The sequence below is a fragment of the Lissotriton helveticus genome, chromosome 3_1 (genome assembly GCF_964261635.1).
Source record: "Lissotriton helveticus chromosome 3_1, aLisHel1.1, whole genome shotgun sequence".
Classification (NCBI taxonomy): Eukaryota; Metazoa; Chordata; class Amphibia; order Caudata; family Salamandridae; genus Lissotriton; species Lissotriton helveticus.
The window spans coordinates 604,788,170-604,809,213 of NC_136061.1; the positions used below are offsets into that span (position 1 = coordinate 604,788,170).

Below are 21,044 nucleotides of genomic sequence, written 5' to 3' on the forward strand. Positions count from 1 at the left end.
AGACTTGAATCTCCATTTTGACACTCTGTGTCTTTCTTCAGTGGGAGGGATGGTGGCGGATCTCGAGGCCCTTCAACTGTTCCAGCTGGTCTCGGACCCCACTCATAAGGGTGGCCACATTCTGGACCCCTTTTTCTCCAACTTAGAGGGGGCTACAGTGGCCCCCCCTCTCCCCCTGACCTGGTCAGACCACTCGCTCGTGACTATCTACTGTCCTCTTATAGAAGCCCCACTTAAGGCGCCACTGCGAGCTATGCCCAGACGGCGCTGGAGCAAACTTAAGGCGGAAGATCTCCATCGCCTTCTCACTGATGATCCTCTGGGTGCAGTGGAGAACGTGGAATCTGGTTATGACCATTTCTGCGGATGGGTAACCAGAGCCCTCGACTCCCTTATCCCGATGGTTTCCAGTAAGTGTGGCCTCCGCGCCCCCAGCCCCTGGTATGATGGCAATCTGAGGGCTCTAAAAAGTGTCTGTAGACGTGCAGAGAGAGACTGGAGGAAGAGGTATGACAGCAGCAAAAAAAAACCTGTATATGGCTGCGGTTAAGTCCTATCACCGCGCGGTCTGTAGAACCCGGGCGGCATATTACGCTCTGGAGTTTCGCAGCAGTGGGAATCCTGTTAAAACCATCTTTAAGGCCCTTAAAGACCTTGTGGCTAGGAAGCCTGCCGGCAATTCCATCAGCTCCAATACCCACTGTGAAGCGCTGGCGGCTTTCTTCCTGGAGAAGGTCCAGACCATCTATAGGGCCTTCCCCACCACTGCACAAACCAGTACGGGGCCACCCATCCAGCAGGATCAGGTGGTGCTAGATTCTCTCCCCTGTCTCTCTTTGGAGTTTTACACGGCATTGGCCCTTCGAGTCAAGTCTGGGTCGCCGGTTGACCCGCTCAAGCCACCAATGTTCAGAGACCAGACTTTTGCTCGCCCGGTCTGCGACTTAATCAACATGTCGCTATCATCTGGCCAGGTGCCTTTGAAATGGAAGCATGCGGTAGTTATGCCCATTTTGAAAAAACCATCTCTCGACCCCTTAAAATCGGAGAACTACCGCCCGATTTCGCTTCTCCCGTGGCCAGCCAAACTCGCGGAGGTGCATGTTAACACCGCCCTCACTGATCATCTGTCGCGTGCCAACATTCTGGACGACACCCAGAATGGTTTTCGGGCCGGCCACAGTACGGAGACAGCATTGTTATTTATGGTCGAGCACCTGCGGGCAGTTCTGGATGCAGGTCAAACGGCGGCGCTTGTTTTGTTAGACCTAAGCGCCGCCTTTGACACGGTCTCCCATGAAATTCTCCTGCAGCGGCTGGAGGAGATAGGGGTGACTGGCACTGCACACCAGTGGTTTCGTTCGTTTCTCAGGGATCGTTCCTTCTGTGTGGCGTCCCCGCCCTATCAGTCCAAATGTCATCCTCTGTCTCTTGGGGTTCCGCAGGGTTCCTCGCTGAGTCCCACGTTGTTTAACATCTACGTGAGGCCGCTGGCTGAGGTGGTGAAGCTCTGTGGTATGACCATGGTGTCATATGCAGATGATACCCAGCTAGCGGTCACGATCAGCGGGGACTCTGGGGTGGATGCCCCAAGATTCAGAGAAGGACTTAGGGCGGTGGCTGGTTGGATGACGTCCAACTGTCTCCAACTTAACGCCAAAAAAACGGAGGTGATGGTCTTTGGGAAGCGGACGGACCTTTGGGGAGATACCTGGTGGCCCCCTGAGTTGGGTCCCACCCCCACTCCGGTTGCGGAGATCAAAAATCTTGGTATCTGGCTGGACCCTTCCCTCAACTTTGTTGGTCACACTAAAAGGACGGCGGCGTGCTGCTTTGGCATCTTGCGCAATCTGCGACCTGCCCTTAAATATTTTGATGCCGCAACCCGTCAACTTGTGGTACAAGCAACGGTTTTGGCTCGGCTGGACTATGCCAGCTCCCTTTTCATAGGGTTAAACCAGGCCGAGCTAACCCGACTTCAAAGAGTGCAGAACGCAGCGGCCAGAGCAATCGTAGGTCTTCCTAGGTTTTGCTCGGCCGGTCCAACCTTGCGAGCCTTGCATTGGTTACCCGTTAGGCAGCGGATCCATTTTAAAGTACTGTGCATATCTTTCAAGATTCTGAAGGGCCTACCGCCTCCCTTACTGTGCCAACTTTTGTGCTCTTACATCCCGGGCCGCACTTTGCGTTCGTTGGACCAAGAACTAGCGGCAGCCCCTCGGTTCAAACTCAGTCGGGCGGGGGGTCGCTCTTTTAGGGTGCGGGCAGCCGCGCTCTGGAACGCTCTCCCCTTGAAACTCCGGACCCTTGGCGACTTGCTTTCCTTCCGCAAGGCCGCTAAAACCCTTCTGTTCTCTGAGTTATGTTAAAATCCATACCCCCATTTTTAAATAATATTTTCTGTTTTCTGTTGTGTTGTGTTCGCCACCTTGTCGGTGCGCCGGGACGCTCCTTCGCTGGAGCAGCCGTGCGCAATACAAATAGCCCTAACATAACATAACATAACATAACATATCCTAACTCCAGTCCCCGTGGATAGTAGGGAAGGTGTTGGATAGTAAATTAAATCTATTTCCTATCCTAGAGCGCCCCCAGCGCAATGCGTTGTAATGGTTTGCGCTGTAAAAGTTGCGATGTAAAAGCACTGCGTGGTAAAAGTTGCGTTGTAAAGGATGTTTCCCAGTTAAGGGTGATGTTATCTGGCTTTTTACAAGGCTTGTGACAAACATGTCACTATATTTGACCTAAAAGTCTCTCTATGAGTTTGCTTATTTCTGCCAAGCTTTTCATTGTCTATATCAAGCTGCATTTATGTCAAGCATCTGCACAACATTTCATTGTATTTCCAGCAAGCTTCTTAGTGTGAATGTGGCAATCGTTTTACTATGCTTCTACCAAGACACTAACATTGTTGTTTCTGAAACCCTTCTCCATTTTAGCCAAACTTCTCATCACCTTTCTTTCTTCCAAGATTCTCAATTTTTGTTCAAAGCTTTTTGCAAGGTTTCAGCTAAGTTTCTTAATGTTTCTGTCAATCGTCCCACTGTGCTTCTTTTATTGTCCCCAGGGTTTATCCAACAAGTTCCCACCATGTTTCAGACACGCTTCTCACTTATGACCTGAAAAGTTTCCATGTTGGAGAAAATTCTCATGATGATTCCACAAGCTTCTCGGTATGTTTCATTCTAGCTTCTGAATGTGTCAGGAGAGCTTCTTTCTGTGTTTCATTCTAGCTTCGAACAATGTGTCAGACAAGCTTCTCAATATGTTTCAGTCTAGCTATGTGTCAGAGACGCTTCTTGCTATGTTTACGTCTAGCAACAATGTCAAACAAGTTTATTACTGTGTTTCTCTCTAGCTTCTAACTATGTGGCAGACAAACTTCTCACTGTGTTTCTGTCTAGCCTCTAACTATGTGTCATACAAGCTTCTCACTGTCTTTCTGTCTTGCTTCTAACTATGTGACAGACAAGCTTCTCACTTTGTTTCTATCTAGCTTCCTTCTAGCTATGTGGCAGACAAGCTTCTCACTGTGTTTCTATCTATCTTCTAACTATGTACAAGACACGCTTCTCACTGTGCTTCTATCTAGCCTCTAACTATGTGTCATACAAGCTTCTCACTGTCTTTCTGTCTAGCTTCTAACTATGTGGCAGATACGCTTCTCAAAGTGTTTCTATCTAGCCTCTAACTATGTGTCATACGAGCTTCTCACTGTCTTTCTGTCTAGCTTCTAACTATGTGGCAGATACGCTTCTCAAAGTGTTTCTATCTAGCTTCTAACTATGTGGCAGACACGCTTCTCACTTTGTTTCTATCTAGCTTCCTTCTAGCTATGTGGCAGACAAGCTTCTCACTATGTTTTTGTCAAACTTCTAACTAGGTGGCAGATAAGCTTCTCACTGTGTTTCTATTTAGCTTCTAACTATGTGGCATACACGCTTCTCACTTTGTTTCTATCTAGAATCTAACTATGTGGCAGACAAGCTTCTCACTATGTTTCTATCTAGCCTCTAACTATGTGTCATACATGCTTCTCACTGTGTTTCTATCTAGCTTCTAACTATGTGGCAGACAAGCTTCTCACTTTGTTTCTATCTAGCTTCCTTCTAGCTATGTGGCAGACAAGCTTCTCACTGTGTTTCTATTTAGCTTCTAACTATGTGGAAGACAAGCTTCTCACTTTGTTTCTATCTAGATTCTAACTATGTGGCAGACAAGCTTCTCACTGTGTTTCTATCTAGCTTCTAACTATGTGGCAGATACGCTTCTCAAAGTGTTTCTATCTAGCTTCTAACTATGTGGCAGACAAGCATCTCACTTTGTTTCTATCTAGCTTCCTTCTAGCTATGTGGCAGACAAGCTCCTCACTGTGTTTCTATCTATCTTCTAACTATGTACAAGACAAGCTTCTCACTGTGTTTCTATCTAGCCTCTAACTATGTGCAAGACAAGCTTCTCACAGTCTTTCTGTCTAGCTTCTAACTATGTGTCAGACACGCTTCTCACTGGGTTTCTGTCTAGCTTCTAACTATGTGGAAGACAAGCTTCTCACTTTGTTTCTATCTAGCTTCTAACTATGTGGCAGACACGCTTCTCACTTTGTTTCTATCTAGCTTCCTTCTAGCTATGTGGCTGACAAGCTTCTCACTATGTTTCAGTCTAACTTCTAACTATGTGGCAGATAGGCTTCTCAATGTGTTTCTATCTAGCTTCTAACTATGTGGCAGACAAGCTTCTCACTGTGTTTCTATCTAGCTTCTAACTATGTGTCAGACAAGCTTATCACTGTGTTTCTATCTAGCTTCTAACTATTTGTCAGACAAGCTTATCACTGTGCTTCTGTCTAGCTTCTAACTATGTGTCAGACAAGCTTCTCACTGTGTTTATGTCTAGCTTCTAGCTATGTGGCAGACAAGCTTCTCATTGTGTTTCTCTCTAGCTTCTAACTATGTGGCAGACAAGCTTCCCACTGTGTTTCCGTGTAGCTTCTATGTATCAGATAAGCTTCTCACTGTGTTTTTATCTAGCTTCTAACTATGTGTCAGACAAGCTTCTCACCGTGTTTCTGTCTAGCTTCTACCTATGTGTCAGGCAAGCTTCTCACCGTGTTTCTATCTAGCTTCTAACTATGTCAGACACGCTTCTCACTGTGTTTCTGTATAGCTTCTATGTGTCAGACAATGCTTTTCACTATGTTTGTCTAGCATCTGTGTGTCAGACAAGTTTCTCACTGTGTTTGTGTCTGGCTTCTATGTGTCAGGCAAGCTTCTCACTATGTCTGAGACAAGCTTCTGACTAACCCTCTGTCTAGCTTCTATGTGGCAGACAGGCTTCATGTGTCAGACAAGCTTCTCAATGTGTTTCCGTCCATCTCCTGTGTCTGACAAGCTTCTCATTATGTTTCAGTGCAGCTTCTATATGTCAGACAAGCTTCTCACTGTCTCTGTCTAGCCTATGTGTGTCAGACAAGCTTCTCACTATGTTTGTCCAGCTTCAATGTGCCAGGCAAGCTTCTCACAATGCCTCTATCTAGCCTAAGTGTGTCAGACAAGCTCCCCATTATGTTTGAATGCACTTTCCGTGTGTCAGGCAAGGTTCTCATGATGTTTCAGTGCAGTTTCTCTGTGTCAGACAAGCTTCTCACTATGTCTCTGTGTAGCCTATCTTTGTCAGACGAGCTACCCACTATGTTTGTCTAGCATTTATGTTTCAGACAAACTTCTCATTATGTTTGTCATGCTTCTACGTGTCAGACAAGCTTCTTTCTATGTCTCTGTCTAGCTTCTATGTGTCAGACATGGTTCTTACTATGTTTAAGTGCAGTTTCTATGTGTAAGACAACCTTCTCACTATATCTCTCTCTAGCTTGTGTGTGTCAGACAAGCTTCTCACTATGTTTGTCTAGTTTCAATGTGTCAGGCAAGCTTCTCATGATGTCTCTGTCTAGCCTATGTGTGTCAGACAAGCTTCTCGCTATGTTTGTCTAGCTTCTATGTGTTGGACAAGCTTCTTGCTATGTTTCTGTCTAGCTAATGTGTGTCAGACAAGCTTATCGCTATGTTTGAGTGCAGTTTCAATGTGTTAGACACGTTTCTCACTGTTTCTGTCTAGCCTATGTGCGTCAGACAAGCTTCTCACTATGTTTGTTTAGCATCTATGTGTCAGACAGGCTTCTTGGTATGTGGACAAGCTTCTCACTATGTTTGTCTAGCATCTATGTGTCAGACAGGCTTCTTGGTATATGTCGGACAAGCTTCTCACTATGTTTGTCTAGCTTCTAACTAAGTGGCAGACCAGCTGCTCACTGTGTTTCTGTCTAGCTTCTATGTGTCGGAAAAGCTTCTCACTATTTTTCAGTCTATCTACAGTGTGTCAGGTAAGCTTCTCGCTATGTGTCAGACAAGCTTCTCACTATGTCTCCGTCTAGATTCTAACTATGTGGCAGACAAGCTACCATGTTTCTGTCTAGCGTCTAGCTATGGGACAGACACGCTTCCAGCTATGTTTCTTTCTACTTTATAAGTGTCAGACAAGTTTCTGCCTAGCTTCTAACTATGAGGCAGACAGGCTTCATGTGTCAGACAAGTTTCCCACTATGTTTCAGTCCATCTTCTGTGTCAGACAAGCTTCTGATTATGTTTGTGTGCAGTTTCTGTGTGTCAGACAAGGTTCTCACTATGGGCCCTATTCACAGAACGAACTTACAACAAACTCCTAAACTTACTACTTTTGGTATTCACAGAAGGCATTTAGTAGTCTTAAGTTAGGATTTTGTCTTGTTAGGATTTTGTCCTAAATTAGGATTTTGTCTTAAATTAGGATTTTGTCCTAAATTAGGATTTTGTCTTAAGTTAGGATTTTGTCTTAAATTAGGATTTTGTTCTAAATTAGGATTTTGTCTTAAATTAGAATTTTTTATTAAGTTAAACTTAAGTTTAACTTAATTTTGTCTTAAATTTAATTTAAGATAAAATCCTAATTTAGGTTAAAATCCTAATTTAAGACAAAATCCTAATTTAGGACAAATCCTACTTTAGGCCAAAATCCTAATTTAAGACAAAATCCTAACCTAAGACAAAATCATAATTTAGGACAAAATACTAATTTAGGACACAATCCTAATTTAAGACTACTAAATGCCTTCTGTGAATATCAAAAGTAGTAAGTTTAGGATTTTGTCGTAAATTAGTTCTGTGAATCAGTCCTTATGTCTCTGTCTAGGCTATCTGTGTCAGGCACGCTTCTCACTATGTTTGTCTAGCTTCTACGTGCCAGAAAAGCTTATTGCTATGTCCCTGTATAGCTTTTATGTGTCAGACAAGGTTCTTATTGTGTTTGAGGGCATTTTCTCTGTCAGATACGTTTCTCACTATATCTCTGTCTAGCCCTATGTGTGTCAGACAAGCTTCTCACTATGTTTGTCTAGCTTCTAACTAAGTAGCAGAGAAGCTGCTCACTGTGTTTCTGTCTAGCATCTATGTGCCAAAATAGCTTCTGACTATGTGTCTGTCTATCTTACATGTGTAAGGCAAGCTTCTCGCTATGTAGCAGACAAGCTTCTCACTGTGTCTCTGTCTAGCTTCTATGTGTCAGAAAAGCTTCTCACTATGAGTCTGTCTATCTTATATGTGTAAGGTAAAGTTCTAACTATTTGTCAGACAAGCTTTAATGTTTCTGTTTAGTCTCTATCTATGTGTCAGCCAAGCTTCCAGGTATGTTTCTCTCCACTTTAAAAAAGTGTCAGACAAGCTTCTCACTGTGTTTCAGTCTAGCATCTAAATATGTGGTAGACAGGCTTCATGTGTCAGACAAATTTCTCATTATGTTTCAGTCCATCTTCTATGTGTCAGACAAGCTCCTCATTATGTCTGAATGCAGTTTCTATGTGTCAGACAAGGTTCTCACTACGTTTCTGTCTAGCCTATGTGTGTTAGACAAGCTTCTCACTGTGTTTGTCTAGCTTCTATGTGTCAGGAAAACTTCTTGATATGTCTCTTTCTAGCTCCCATGTGTCAGACAAGCTTCTCATGATGTTTTAGTGCCACTTCTATGTGGCAAACAAGTTTCTCACTACGTCACTGTCTAGCCTATGTGTGCCAGACAAGCTTCATACCATCTTTCAGTCTAGTTTCGATCTATTTGACAGAGAAGCTTTTATGTTTCTATCTCACTTCTATATGTCAGACACGCTTCTCACTATTTCTGTCAAGCTCCTATGTGTCAGACAAGCTTCTTGATATGTTTCTGTCTAGCTTCTATGTGTGATACAAGCTTCTCACTACGTTTCAGTTCAGTGTCTTACTCTGTGTCAGACCAGCCTTTCACTGCGTTAGGCAAGTTATATGTTTTTGTTATGCTTCTCGCTTGGTATTGACCAAGATTCTCAAGATGTTTCCACAAGCTTCCCACTACCTTTCAGTTTAGCTCCTAAATATTTGCCAGGAGAGCATCTTCCTGTGTTTCACTCTAGCTCCTAACTTTGTGTCAGACAAGCATCTCAATATGTTTCTCTCTATCTTTTATGTGTCAGTAAAGCTGTTCACAATGTTTCTCTCTAGATTATGAGTGAAAGACAAGTTTCTCACTATGTTTGTCTAGCTCTATGTGTCAGACAATGCTTCTCACTATGTTTCCATCTAGCTTCTAACTATGTGGCAGACAAGCTTCAATGTTTCTGTCTAGCGTCTAGCTCTGTGTCAGACAAGCTTCCAGGTATGTTTCTCTCCACTTTATAAGTGTCATACAAGCTTCTCACTGTGTTTCAGTCTAGCTTCTTACTATGTGGCAGATAGGCTTCATGTGTCAGACAAGCTTCTCACTGTTTCTGTCAAGCTTCCATGTATCAGACAAGCTTCTTTCTATGTTTCTGTCAAGGTTCTATGTGTAATACAAGCTTCTCACTACGTTTCAGTCAAATGTCTTACTCTGTGTCAGACCAGCCTTTCACCACGTTAGGCAAGTTCTGTGTTTTTGTTATGCTTCTCGCTTGGTGTTGGACAACATTCTCATGATGTTTCCACAAGCTTCCCACTACCCTTCAATCTCACTCCTAAATATTTGCCCGGAGAGCTTCTTCCTGTGTTCCAGTTTAGCTTCTAACTTTGTGTCAGACAAGCTTCTCAATATGTTTCTGTCTAGCATCTAACTATGTGGTAGACAGGCTTCATGTGTCAGACAAGCTTCTCACTGTTTCTGTCAAGCTTCTATATATCCGACAAGCTTCTTGCTGCTATGTTTCTGCCTTGCTTCTATGTGTGAAACAAACTTCTCACTATGTTTCCGTCAAGTGTCTTACTCTGTGTCAGACCAGCCTTTCACTATATTAGGCAAGTTCTGTGTTTTTTTATGCTTCTCGCTTGGTGTTGGACAACATTCTCATGATGTTTCCACAAGCTTCCCACTACTTTTCAGTCTCACTCCTAAATACGTGCCAGGAGAGCTTCTTCCTGTGTTCCACTGTAACTTCTAACTTTGTGTCAGATATGTTTCTGTCTATCTTTTATGTGTCAGAAAAGCTTTTCACCATGTTTCTCTTTAGCTTATGAGTGCCAGACACGCTTCTCACTATGTTTGTCTAGTTCTATGTGTCAGGCAAGCTTCTCACTATGTTTCAGTCTAGCTTCTGTGTGCCAGACAAACCTCTCACTATTTATTTGTCTAGCTTCTAGCTATGTGTCAGAAAAGCTTCTCACAATGTTTCTCTCTAGCTTATTAGTGTCAGGCAAGCTTCTCGCTATGGTTCAGTCTATCTTCTATGTGTCAGACAAGCTTCTCACTATGTTTCTCTCTAGCTTATGAGTGTCAGACAAGGTACTCACTATCTTTCATTCTAGCTTCTATGTGGCAGACAAGCTTCTCACTATGTCTCTGTCTAGCTTCTACATGTCTAACTTTTAACTATGTGTCAGACAAGCTTCTATCTATGTCTCTGTCCAGCTTCTACATGTCTAACTTTTAACTATGTGTCAGAAAATCATCTCTCTATGTCTCTGTCTAGCTTCTAACTCTATGGCAGACTAGCTTGCTCTACGTTTCTGTCTAGCTTCTACATGTCATACAAGCTTCTTGCTATGTCTCTGTCTATCTTTTAACTATGTGGCAGACAAGCTTCAAACCATGTTTCTGTCTAGCTTATGAGTGTCAGAAACACTTCTAGCTATGTTTCTGTCTAGTTTCTATGTGTCACACAAGGTTCTTATTATGTTTCTCTCTAGTGTCTAACTATGTGTCAGACAAGCATCTCACTGTTTCTGTCAAGCTTCTATGTGCCAGACAAGCTTCTGACTATGTTTCTGTCCAGCTTATATATGTCAAATAAGCTTCTCACTGTGTTTAAGTCTAGCTTATGTCTGTCTGTCAGACAAGCTTTTCACTATATTTCTGTTCAGCTTATATGTGTCAGATAGCTTCTCACTGTATTGTAGTCTAGCTGATTAGTGTGAGACAAGCTTCTCATTGTTTCTGTCAAGCTTCTAACTACGTGTCGGACAAGCATCTTGTGTTTCTTCCAATCTTCTCGCTATTTGTTAGTCTATCTTCAATGTGTCAGAAAAGCCTCTCCTTTTGTTACTGTCTAGCTTCTATGTGTCTGACAGGGATCTCACTATTTTCTGTCTAGCTTCTAACTAAGTGGCAGACAAGCTGCTCACTATGTTTCTGTCTAGCTTCTATGTGTCAGAAAAGCTTCTCACTATGTGTCAGTCTATCTTATATGTGTAAGGCAAGCTTCTAACTATGTGGCAGACAAGCTACAATATTTCTGTCTAGTGTCTGTCTATGTGTCAGCCAAGCTTCCAGGTATGTTTCTCTCCACTTTAAACGTTTCAGACAAGATTCATACTGTTTTTCAGTCCAGCCTCTAACTATGTGGCAGACAGGCTTCATGTGTCAGACAAGTTTCTCATTATGATTCAGTCCATCTTCTATGTGTCAGACAAGGTTCTCACTATGTTTCTGTCTAGCCTGTGTGTGTCAGACAAGCTTCTCACTGTGTTTGTCTAGCTTCTATGTGTCAGACAAACTTCTTGCTATGTCTCTGTCTAGCTCCCATGTGTCAGACAAGCTTCTTAAGATGTTTTAGTGCAGTTTCTATGTGGCAAACAAGCTTCTCACTATGTCACTGTCTAGCCTATGTGTGCCAGACAAGCTTCATACTATCTTTCAGTCTAGCTTCGATCTATTTGACAGAGAAGATTTATGATTCTATCTGACTTCTATATGTCAGACACACTCCTCACTATTTCTGTCAAGCTCCTATGTGTCAGACAAGCGTTTTGCTATGTTTCCGTCTAGCTTCTATGTGTGATACAAGCTTCATACTACGTTTTAGTTGAGTGTCTTACTCTGTGTCAGACCAGCCTTTCATTGTGTTAGACAAGTTCTATTTTTTTGTTATGCTTCTCGCTTGATGTTGACCAACAGTCACATGATGTTTCCACAAGCTTCCCGCTACCTTTCAGTCTAGCTCCAAAATATTTGCCAGGAGAGCATCTTCCTGTGTTTCACTCTAGCTTCTACCTTTGTGTCAGACAAGCATCTCAATATGATTCTGTCTATCTTGTATGTGTCAGTAAAGCTGTTCACTATGTTTCTCTCTAGCTTATGAGTGAAAGACAAGTTTCTCACTATGTCTGTCTAGCTCTATGTGTCAGACAATGCTTCTCACTATGTGTCCGTCTAGCCAGTATGTGTCAGACAAACTTCTCACTATGTCTCTGTCTAGCTTCTAACTATGTGGCAGACAAGCTCCAATGTTTCTGTCTAGCGTTTAGCTCTGTGTCAGACAAGCTTCCAGGTATGTTTCTCTCCACTTTATAAGTGTAAAACAAGCTTCTCAATGTGTTTCAGTCTAGCTTCTAACTATGTGGCAGACAGGCTTCATGTGTCAGACAAGCTTCTCACTGTTTCTGTCAAGCTTCTATGTATCAGACAAGCTACTTGCTATTTTTCTGTCAAGGTTTAATGTGTGATACAAGCTTCTCATTACGTTTCAGTCAAGAGTCTTACTCTGTGTCAGACCAGCCTTTAACTACGTTAGGCAAGTTCTGTGTTTTTGTTATGCTTCTCGCTTGGTGTTGAACAACATTCTCATGATGTTTCCACAAGCTTCCCACTACCTTTCAGTCTCGCTCCTAAATATGTGCCAGGAGAGCTTCTTCCTGTGTTCCAGTTTAGCTTATAATTTTGTGTTAGACAAGCTTCTCGATACGTTTCTGTCTATCTTTTATGTGTCAGAAAAGCTTTTCACCATGTTTCTCTCTAGCTTCTCACTATATTTGTCTTTTTCTATGTGTCAAACAAGCTTTTCACAATGTTTCTCTCTAGCTTATTAGTGTCAGGCAAGCTTTTCGCTATGTTTCAGTTTCCTCCTTTTAGTCTCTTTTTTATACTTTTCTCTACAGACCCTGATAATTTGTGGGTCCCGTGGTTTCGTCTTGAGGGAGCATTTCAGTTCCCTCAAAGCCTTAGAGCAATCTTTATCAAACCAACGGGGATTTACCAAGTTGCGTATGGGCGCGCTGGACCTTAATAGTTCATCGATCAAGTTGGCAATGTGATCAAACGCTTCCAGTACCCTTGGTCCCTGAATTTCCAGATCTAAACAGTCGTTAATGGCCAGTAGGCCCTTATCGCCCAAAGTTTTATAAAACTGTACCCCATCAATTTTGGCCCATTTCAATCTCCTGCCTTGATCAGTGACCCTCTCCTCAATTGAACAATGAGATTTAATTCCATTGCCCGCCTTGTAGAAGAGCGTTAAAATAAGCGGATTATGGTCACTAAAGCTGCTCCACTCTATCCCTACACTAATTATTTTGTTAATCAGGGATCTCGAGACCAAGATGTGATCTATAATGGATGAGCAGCCCCTGCCCTTAAAAGTTGGCGGGAGTGTGCCGTCCGACTGTGGGTCTATCATATTAATGGTATGCTCTAGGTCGTACTTAAGCCGAAGCAACCTAAGAGCAACCCCAGTCGGTGTGTGTGAAAAATGCGGCCCCTTCTCAATTGGGCATTGTGTCCAATCTGTATTTACCTTAATCAGTGCCGGACAGAGGTGACAGTTAAAATCTCCCGCCAAAAGCAGCCCATGAGACAGCCCTTTATTCTGGGATGTAATTTCTTGTCCCAGCCTATGGTCAAGTTCAGCTAGTAGCGGTGTATGGGTATTTAATGTCTCACTGTTATAGAAATTAAAAACTGACAATTGTAACCCTTTTCCGGCGAAACGAACTACCTGGATTCCATATGAGATCCAGTCTGGGGACGACCAGGTGCCTGGGAGGACTAAATCTACATAGACGGATAAACCGCCCATTGCTCTCCCTGAGCTAGATTTTCGAGCGGGAACAAAAAAGCACTTGTAGCCCTGAAGATGGTAATTATTCACCACAGCCCATGTCTCCTGCATACATATGACATTAAATTTTCTAATAAAATCAACCCACTCCTTGTTGTTAAATTTGCCCGCTATGCCTGCTACGTTCCAAGAAATGATCCTCACACCCTCTCCACCTGGTGCTACACCCCCCTGACTCCTAGATCTTGTCTCCTGTTGCAACCCTTGCGTGGCCCACCCACCTCCCCCTCCTATACTATCTACAGCCATAGCCTTAGTTTCAGGAAACATAGGTTCCTCCACCCCAATTGTTTGGGTTTGCTGAACCATGTGTCTTTGCTCCTCCGGTATTCCTACCTGAGCGCCCTTTTCTGTATAACCCTTGGAGGCATTCTCTATTTGTCAGTCCACCCCCTCTAAGCCGTTCAGGCAATTAAACCGGTTGTAGGTGAGAAGGGGTGGTATTGGTTTCAGTCAAGAGTCTTACTCTGTGTCAGACCAGCCTTTAACTACGTTAGGCAAGTTCTGTGTTTTTGTTATGCTTCTCGCTTGGTGTTGAACAACATTCTCATGATGTTTCCACAAGCTTCCCACTACCTTTCAGTCTCGCTCCTAAATATTTGCCAGGAGAGCTTCTTCCTGTGTTTCACTGTAGCTTCTAACTTTGTGTCAGACAAGCTTCTCAAAATGATTCTGTCTATCTATTATGTGTTAGTAAAACTTTTCACTATGTTTCTCTCTAGTTTATGAGTGCCAGACAAGTTTCTCACTATGTTTGTCTAGTTCTATGTGTCAGACAATGATTCTCACTATGTTTCCATCTAGCAACTATGTGACAGACAAGCTTCTCACTATGTCTCTGTCTAGCTTCTAACTATGTGGCAGACAAGCTTCAATGTTTCTGTCCAGCGTCTAGCTCTGTGTCAGACAAGCTACCATCTATGTTTCTCTCCACTTTATAAGTGTCAGACAAGCTTCTCACTATGTTTTAGTCTAGAATCTAACTATGTGGCAGACAGGCTTCATGTTTCGGACAAGCTTCTAACTGTTTCTGTCAAGCTGCTATATGTCCGACAAGCTTTTTGCTATGTTTCGGTTAAGCTTCTTTGTGTGATACAAGCTACTCACTATGATTCAGTCGAGTGTCTTACTCTGTGTCAGACCAGCCTTTCACTATATTAGGCAAGTTCTGTGTTTTTGTTATGCTTCTCGCTTGGTGTTAGACAACATTCTCATGCTGTTTCCACAAGCTTCCCACTACCTTTCAGTCTCACTCCTAAATATGTGCCAGGAGAGCTTCTTCCTGTGTTCCAGTTTAGCTTATAATTTTGTGTTAGACAAGCTTCTCGATACGTTTCTGTCTATCTTTTATGTGTCAGAAAAGCTTTTCACCATGTTTCTCTCTAGCTTCTCACTATATTTGTCTTTTTCTATGTGTCAAACAAGCTTTTCACAATGTTTCTCTCTAGCTTATTAGTGTCAGGCAAGCTTTTCGCTATGTTTCAGTCTATCTTCTGTGTCAGACAAGCTTCTCACTATGTTTCTCTCTAGCTTATGAGTTTCAGGCAAGGTACTCACTATCTTTCGGTCTAGCTTCTATGTGGCAGACAAGCGTCTCACTACGTCTCTGTCTAGCTTCTACATGTCTAACTTTTAACAATGTGTCAGACAAGCTTCTATCTATGTCTGTCTAGGTTCCTAGCTTCTACATGTCTAACTTTTAACTATGTGTCGAACACGCTTCTCTCTATGTCTCGGTCTAGCTTCTAACTATGTGACAAACAAGTTCCCAACTATGTCTCTGCCTAGCTTTTAACTATGTGGCAGACAAGCTTCTAACCATGTTTCTGTCTAGCTTATGAGTGTCAGAAAAGCTTCTAGCTATGTTTCAATCTAGTTTCTATGTGTCACACAACGTTCTCATTAAGTTTCTGTCTAGATTCTAACAATGTGTCAGACAAGCTTCTCACTGTTTCTGTCAAGCTTCTATGTGTCAGACAAGCTTCTCACTGTTTCTGACAAGCTTTTATGTACCAGACAAGCTTCTGACTATGTTTCTGTCTAGCTTATGTATGTCAAATAAGCTTCTCGCTGTGTTTAAGTCTAGCTTCTGTCTGTCTGTCAGACAAGCTTTTCACTATATTTCTGTCTAGCTTATATGTGTCAGATAGTTTCTCACTGTATTTTAGTCTAGCTGCTTTGGGTCAAAGCTTCTCACTGTTTCTGTCAAGCTTCTAACTACATGTCGGACAAGCTTCTCGCTATTTTTCAGTCTATCTTCTATGTGTCAGAAAAGCCTCTCCCTCTTTTACTGTCTAGCTTCTATGTGTCTGACAAGGATCTCACTATTTTTCTGCCTAGCTTCCAACTATGTGGTAGAAAAGCTTCTCACTATGTTTCAGTCTATCTTCGATGTGTCAGACAAGCTTTTCACTGTTTCATTCTATCGTCTAACTATGTGCCAGACAAGCTTCTCGCTATTTTTCAATGGTCTAGTTTCAATGTGTCAGACACGCTTTTCGTTGTGCTTCAGTCTAGTTTCAGTGTGTCAGACAAGCTTCTCGCTATGTTTCTGTCTAGCTTCTGTGTCAGAGAAGCTTCTCACTGTGTTTCTGTCTAGCTTCTATGTAACAGAGAGCTATGTTTCAATTTAGCTTCTAGAGATTTCCTAGGAGCTATCGCTTTTATCTGACACTGTTTGGTTCTGGCAAACGTGTTTCCATGTTGCTAGGAAAAGCCTTTTGACAGGCCTCTCGTTATGCCATGCAGTCTAGACACTCCCCAAATCGGGTCTGACGAGTTTCTCACTAAGTTCCTGAAAAACGGTTCGTTATTTGTCCAAAAAGTCTCCCTGCATGTTTCTTCTTAACTTGTAGTTACTCACGGCTAAGTTTCTCTCCATAATTCTACATATTCTCAATACGTTTTTGCAGGCTTTTTAAAATTCTACTGAGCAGAATAATTACTATCTGAGACCTGTCCGTCCCCCTAGGCCCGGGCTCATGAGACTAAACACTCCGAGCTTCGGGATATTTGAGGATTGTGATTGCTTTCGACGCTTCATTTCTGGATGTGTACATCCCAGTCAAAAAAAAGACGAGCACACCACGTGGCGCTATTTGCAGAGTTCTTTCTTTAACTTAATATTCAGTCGCTCTCTTGAAATCTACAGCTGGTTAGGGAAGGGTAACCCTGTCACCCGAGAATGGGTCCTATGAGGGGTGGGAGTAGTGTCCTCGGACCAACTCAACTTCAGACGATTTAGTGACTAAACCACCTGTGGACCTGATGGTGCTGCTCTCTAGAAGCGAACACATTCTTTCACCCAGAAATCTCCCCTGGTCTCAATATCTGTTGCCAAGGGAAGCAAGAGGCGGGAGGGAGATGGAAACAGGATGGCACACATTTCCTTCACTTTTGCACACTACTCAGTGGGTTAAGCGCCTGATGCACACCTGTATGTCTGTAACATGCAATTTTAGGTTCGAATCGAGGAAAAGCCGCCTCAAGTTTCCGAGGTCGGTGTAAAGCTTCTATGCTACTCGGGCACCGCGACCACCTGCCTATCTAAGCACAAATTCAGATTATATGGCTCGCTGTGTAAATAGTCAATGCCATCCCTGAATTCAAATGGCATGCTACAGGTAGTGTCGCAAGGGGCAGGGGGAGACTGGTAGCGCCCACTGCACTCCAGCAGTCCCCACCCCACGTCCCCATGACATTCTAGATAGCAACAGGTGCAGCATACCCGCGCGCCTCAGCCTAGCACGACGAATCCCAAGTTTCCACCGCACAACTCCCCTTCCTTCCTCTGCCTCGCAATATCACCATCCAAACCATTTTTAGCTGGTGTTTCTGCATTTCACTGCCTTGGCCACAACCAATTAATGTCAATACCTCCCATAATTTCTTCATTACAATTATTTGCTGCTAGGGTCTCTGCTACAAACGTTTCTGAAGCCTTTGGCCACGGCGGGGTAAGTGTCATACAAACTACCAAGATAGCATAACATAGCACCAGATATACTGCCAGCGCCTGTGCTACCTCATGTTTCCGGCGCCATCCTCGCAGCCGGTGCCCTCTGCGGCAGGTGCTCGCCCGCCTGCCCGGGGCTCGCCGTCCGGCCGTGCGCCGCCGTTGCCGTGCGTCGCGGCTGGTTACGGAAACTAAGGCAGTGCCGCTGTCGCTAAGGGTAATCCGGCTCCTACTTCCTCCATCTTCGGCAGTGCCAGGCAGGGGTGAGCCTGGGACAGCTGGTCAAACGCAGAGAAACGGATGCAGCCGGAGCCAGCCCTGCCCAGACAGACGGGCACACGGGCGCACACACCGCCGCACACACACGCACAGACGCGCGCTGCTACTGTACAGCTCAAGGCGCTCGGCAATCGATTACAGGACAGGGCACTTGCTCAGCACCGCGGCCCCAGGAGCACCTCCCTCTCCCATGTGTACAGACAGGAGTGGAGGCTATGAAATGAAACACAAACCTCCTTTGCATGGCGGGAGACTAGATGCAGTCTCCATTAAATTAAATTCTCCTTGGATTTTTTTTACTGGATATTTTTTTTAGCTAATAACAAAAGGCATACGCTCCTCGAGACAGCAATATAAACAATAATAATATACTCGCTAGGCAAAACATACAGAATAGTAAGCGAACTTTGTAAATTGCATCGTCAGAGGTAAGCTGCTCGGATATCTCAGTCGGTTGAGAGCCTGATGCAGAACTTTGTCTAACCTTTGGTGTAGAGTTGTTTCACTTAGCAGACCCGAGCTTTCATTCCCCCTAATGTTGATACTATGTACACTATTGCGATGGTTAATAATAGAACTGTAAATACATTGGCAAGATTCATTTCATTTCGTAATATGGATGCTATTGAAATGTTTACTATTTTTAGCCACTAAAGAGCAGCACTAGCTTAGTGTTATGGAAGTACAGTGACGAAAAATGTACATGAGCTCCACAATCTCCACATGAGCATGATTAAGCACAGTGTGAAATGGAGACGTCCTAAAGAGATGATTCACAAAACATAGATCCTAATTGCATCAAACGAATACAGCAAGCAAGCTGAAATTTCATCAGGAGTGGTAAGAGAGGGGTTAACAGGGGAAGCTACACCAAGAAACATTAAAACACGGGGCCTAATACGTCCTTTCATATAATATATCCCCCAAAATAGGTTGGTCGAAATGCTATACATTTTACAAGCAGGTCCAAATAACACACATGAAATCTTCCTATAGCTTTGATTTGTCATACTGCATAGAAGCAGTGTTTTTAGGAAGCAGAACATGTTATTTGTGCCCATCAGATGCTCTCAAAATTAGTATGAAGTGCAGTCACATATATGTGATACGTAAATGAAGAGCCGTCCACTGCAGCATCCAAGTACCACATTGGAACATGCTAGTGATTAATTAGGTACCCAAAGTAATTACAAAAGTATCATGATACGATGACATAATGTCGGGGTTTGAAGGGAGTCACACCCACCTTCATTGTTAGAGAAACATAATGTAACCATGAAGCAAGCACATTCTGAAAAGAACATGGAGATCATGGAGACCAAAAATGCAGCACAAAAGACATTGAAAAGTTCTAGCACATATCAAACAAACAAACCAAAAGTTCTAGCACATGTTTAGCGTCCTTCGCATTCCATCACAGTACCTGTGGCTACCCTGGAATATGGATCCTTCCTCAAAGGAGCGGGGGATAATACTTCCAGCAAGGTGGGAATGGACTATATATAACCCTGTGCTACCCAGAACTCATTGCATGGCAGCTGTATGGGGTTCTCTCCTGTTGTTCCCACCAGGCTCCCATCTCACTATACAACTTTATGTTTTTGATGTACCCATGCGTTTCTCTTTGGTGTTTATCTGTTTGTCTTTCTGAAACTACACTGTTTCAACCTTCTGCTACCAATCTTGCTTAGAGAGAATTGATGGGTTTTCCTCACTATCTCTTCTGAGTCTGCCACAGGAGGTTACTAATGCTGTGTGTGATAAGTCACCCACAGTTCGAGTCAGAATCCACAGTACAGACTACTCACAAACGCACACACACACACACGTATATTTATATTATATATATATATATATATATATATATATATATATATATATATATATATATATATATATATATATATATATATATATATATATTAACTGAAAAATATCAAAGGTTACAGGGATGTTATAGTTCGGCTCAGATTTCACTCATACGTAACCATAGAAATTCAACAGTTATAGCTACCTGGGCTAACGATAACTTATGCCCCTGCAATGCACTGCTTATGACCTAACTTATTGCTTCACACATACTTCGTCCAGGAGCCATGTTTGCAGAGTGTCGGAGCAAGGCTGGGGCCATCCAAACACCTCCCAGCAATCCCGCTGTGTGGGACTTACTGGATGTAACAGGAGGGGTTCTGGCCCCCAAGGACCTTCACTAGCCGAGGAGGACTCATCCCCAACAAGTTATGCACCAGGGTGCCCCGTAGAATGGTTGAGAAAGGGGAAGGAGCTTCTAGTGACTACCCCAGGGGCCGGCATTAAAAACAAAAATTATGTATATTTTTGCAAGAGGGGAGGGGGGCTGCACGGCCTCCCTTCCAGGGCCTATTTTGGCCCCAGGGACCTCATCCCCTGGGGTCCGGCCATTACACTATGGGGAGGCAGACCATGGTGCAACCCTCCCCAAGCCCATTTCAGCCCCAGAGACCCCATCCAAAGGGGCCTGGCCTCTTTATTCTGGGTACCCCTAAGTCTAAAAGGCAGCAACCTGTCTGTCAGAGCAATGTTTTCAAGTGTTGCAGAGAAACAGATTAAAACTCGGCTTTCTGCAAGCCGGAGCTGTTTGACAGCTCCAGCTTGCAGAAAGCAGAATTATGTTTGCTTTTGCTTGGTGGGAGGTGTCAGCTCCCACCAAGCAAAAACAAACATCTACCTCCCGATGGTAGGCACCTCGGGGGGTAGCCGGAGCCCGTTCTGGGGTTGCCAGTCCCCAGAGCCATGAATGGGTCCGCAAGGCAGGCCGTACACTCCCCTCTATCTTAAATTTTGCCCTGGGTAGGTGGCGGTCCCTGGGGCAGGGGGTCTGCAATGGACCCTCTACATTAATTTTTTATCAGCCCTGGAGCTGCAGTAATCTGTGTGATTTTATTTTTTGCCCCCGGGTGGGTTTGCTTTTGCTTGGTGGGAGGTGGCAGCCCCCAGGGCTGCTCGGAACAGCGCAGGCCTCCTCGCATTAACGTAACTACACTTGCCCTGGGGAGGTGGCAGGCCCCGGGGTTTGTGCGGAACCAGCGGGCCCTCCAGCACACATATATAAAAGCGACCCAGGAGGTGGTGGTCCCGGGCGTCAGATAAGTCATTGGAGGGGGGCTCCCTGTACCCCCTGCCTTTACATAAGTGCTGATGCCCCTTAGACTGAGCCCACCCAGAGGCCTATTAGTAAAGAAGGGCAGGACTCTGCGCCTCTTTTTACTTGCATTTTTCAGCACAAGCCGCAGCTCCCACTGTTTTTTTTTTTATGTAGCATTGTTTTGCCCTGGAGTGGTCCCTCTGGGACCTCCCTAGAGGCCTTGGGGCAGTGCATTTGTACCTTGCCCCCTTCTCAATTTTGAATTTTTTTTTGTTGGATTTTGCTCAAGCCGGGTCCAAGATGGCTGCCAACACTTCCAGGTC

General features: G+C 43.8%; 1 protein-coding gene across 8 annotated transcripts in view; it reads right to left on the bottom strand.

Annotated features, from left to right (window-relative positions):
* IKZF2 (IKAROS family zinc finger 2) overlaps window positions 1-17,706 on the bottom strand; it is a 178,987-nt gene extending 161,281 nt beyond the window's left edge. For 2 of the 8 annotated variants that reach the window (XM_078680594.1, XM_078680585.1), the window contains exon 1: window positions 17,388-17,620. The gene's annotated coding sequence lies outside the window, so the exon portion shown is untranslated. Of the gene's footprint in view, window positions 1-17,387 lie in introns of all 8 variants that reach the window. The other 6 variants (XM_078680588.1, XM_078680595.1, XM_078680586.1 and 3 more) reach the window with 6 other exon arrangements.
* Between the last annotated feature and the right edge of the window lie 3,338 nt (window positions 17,707-21,044).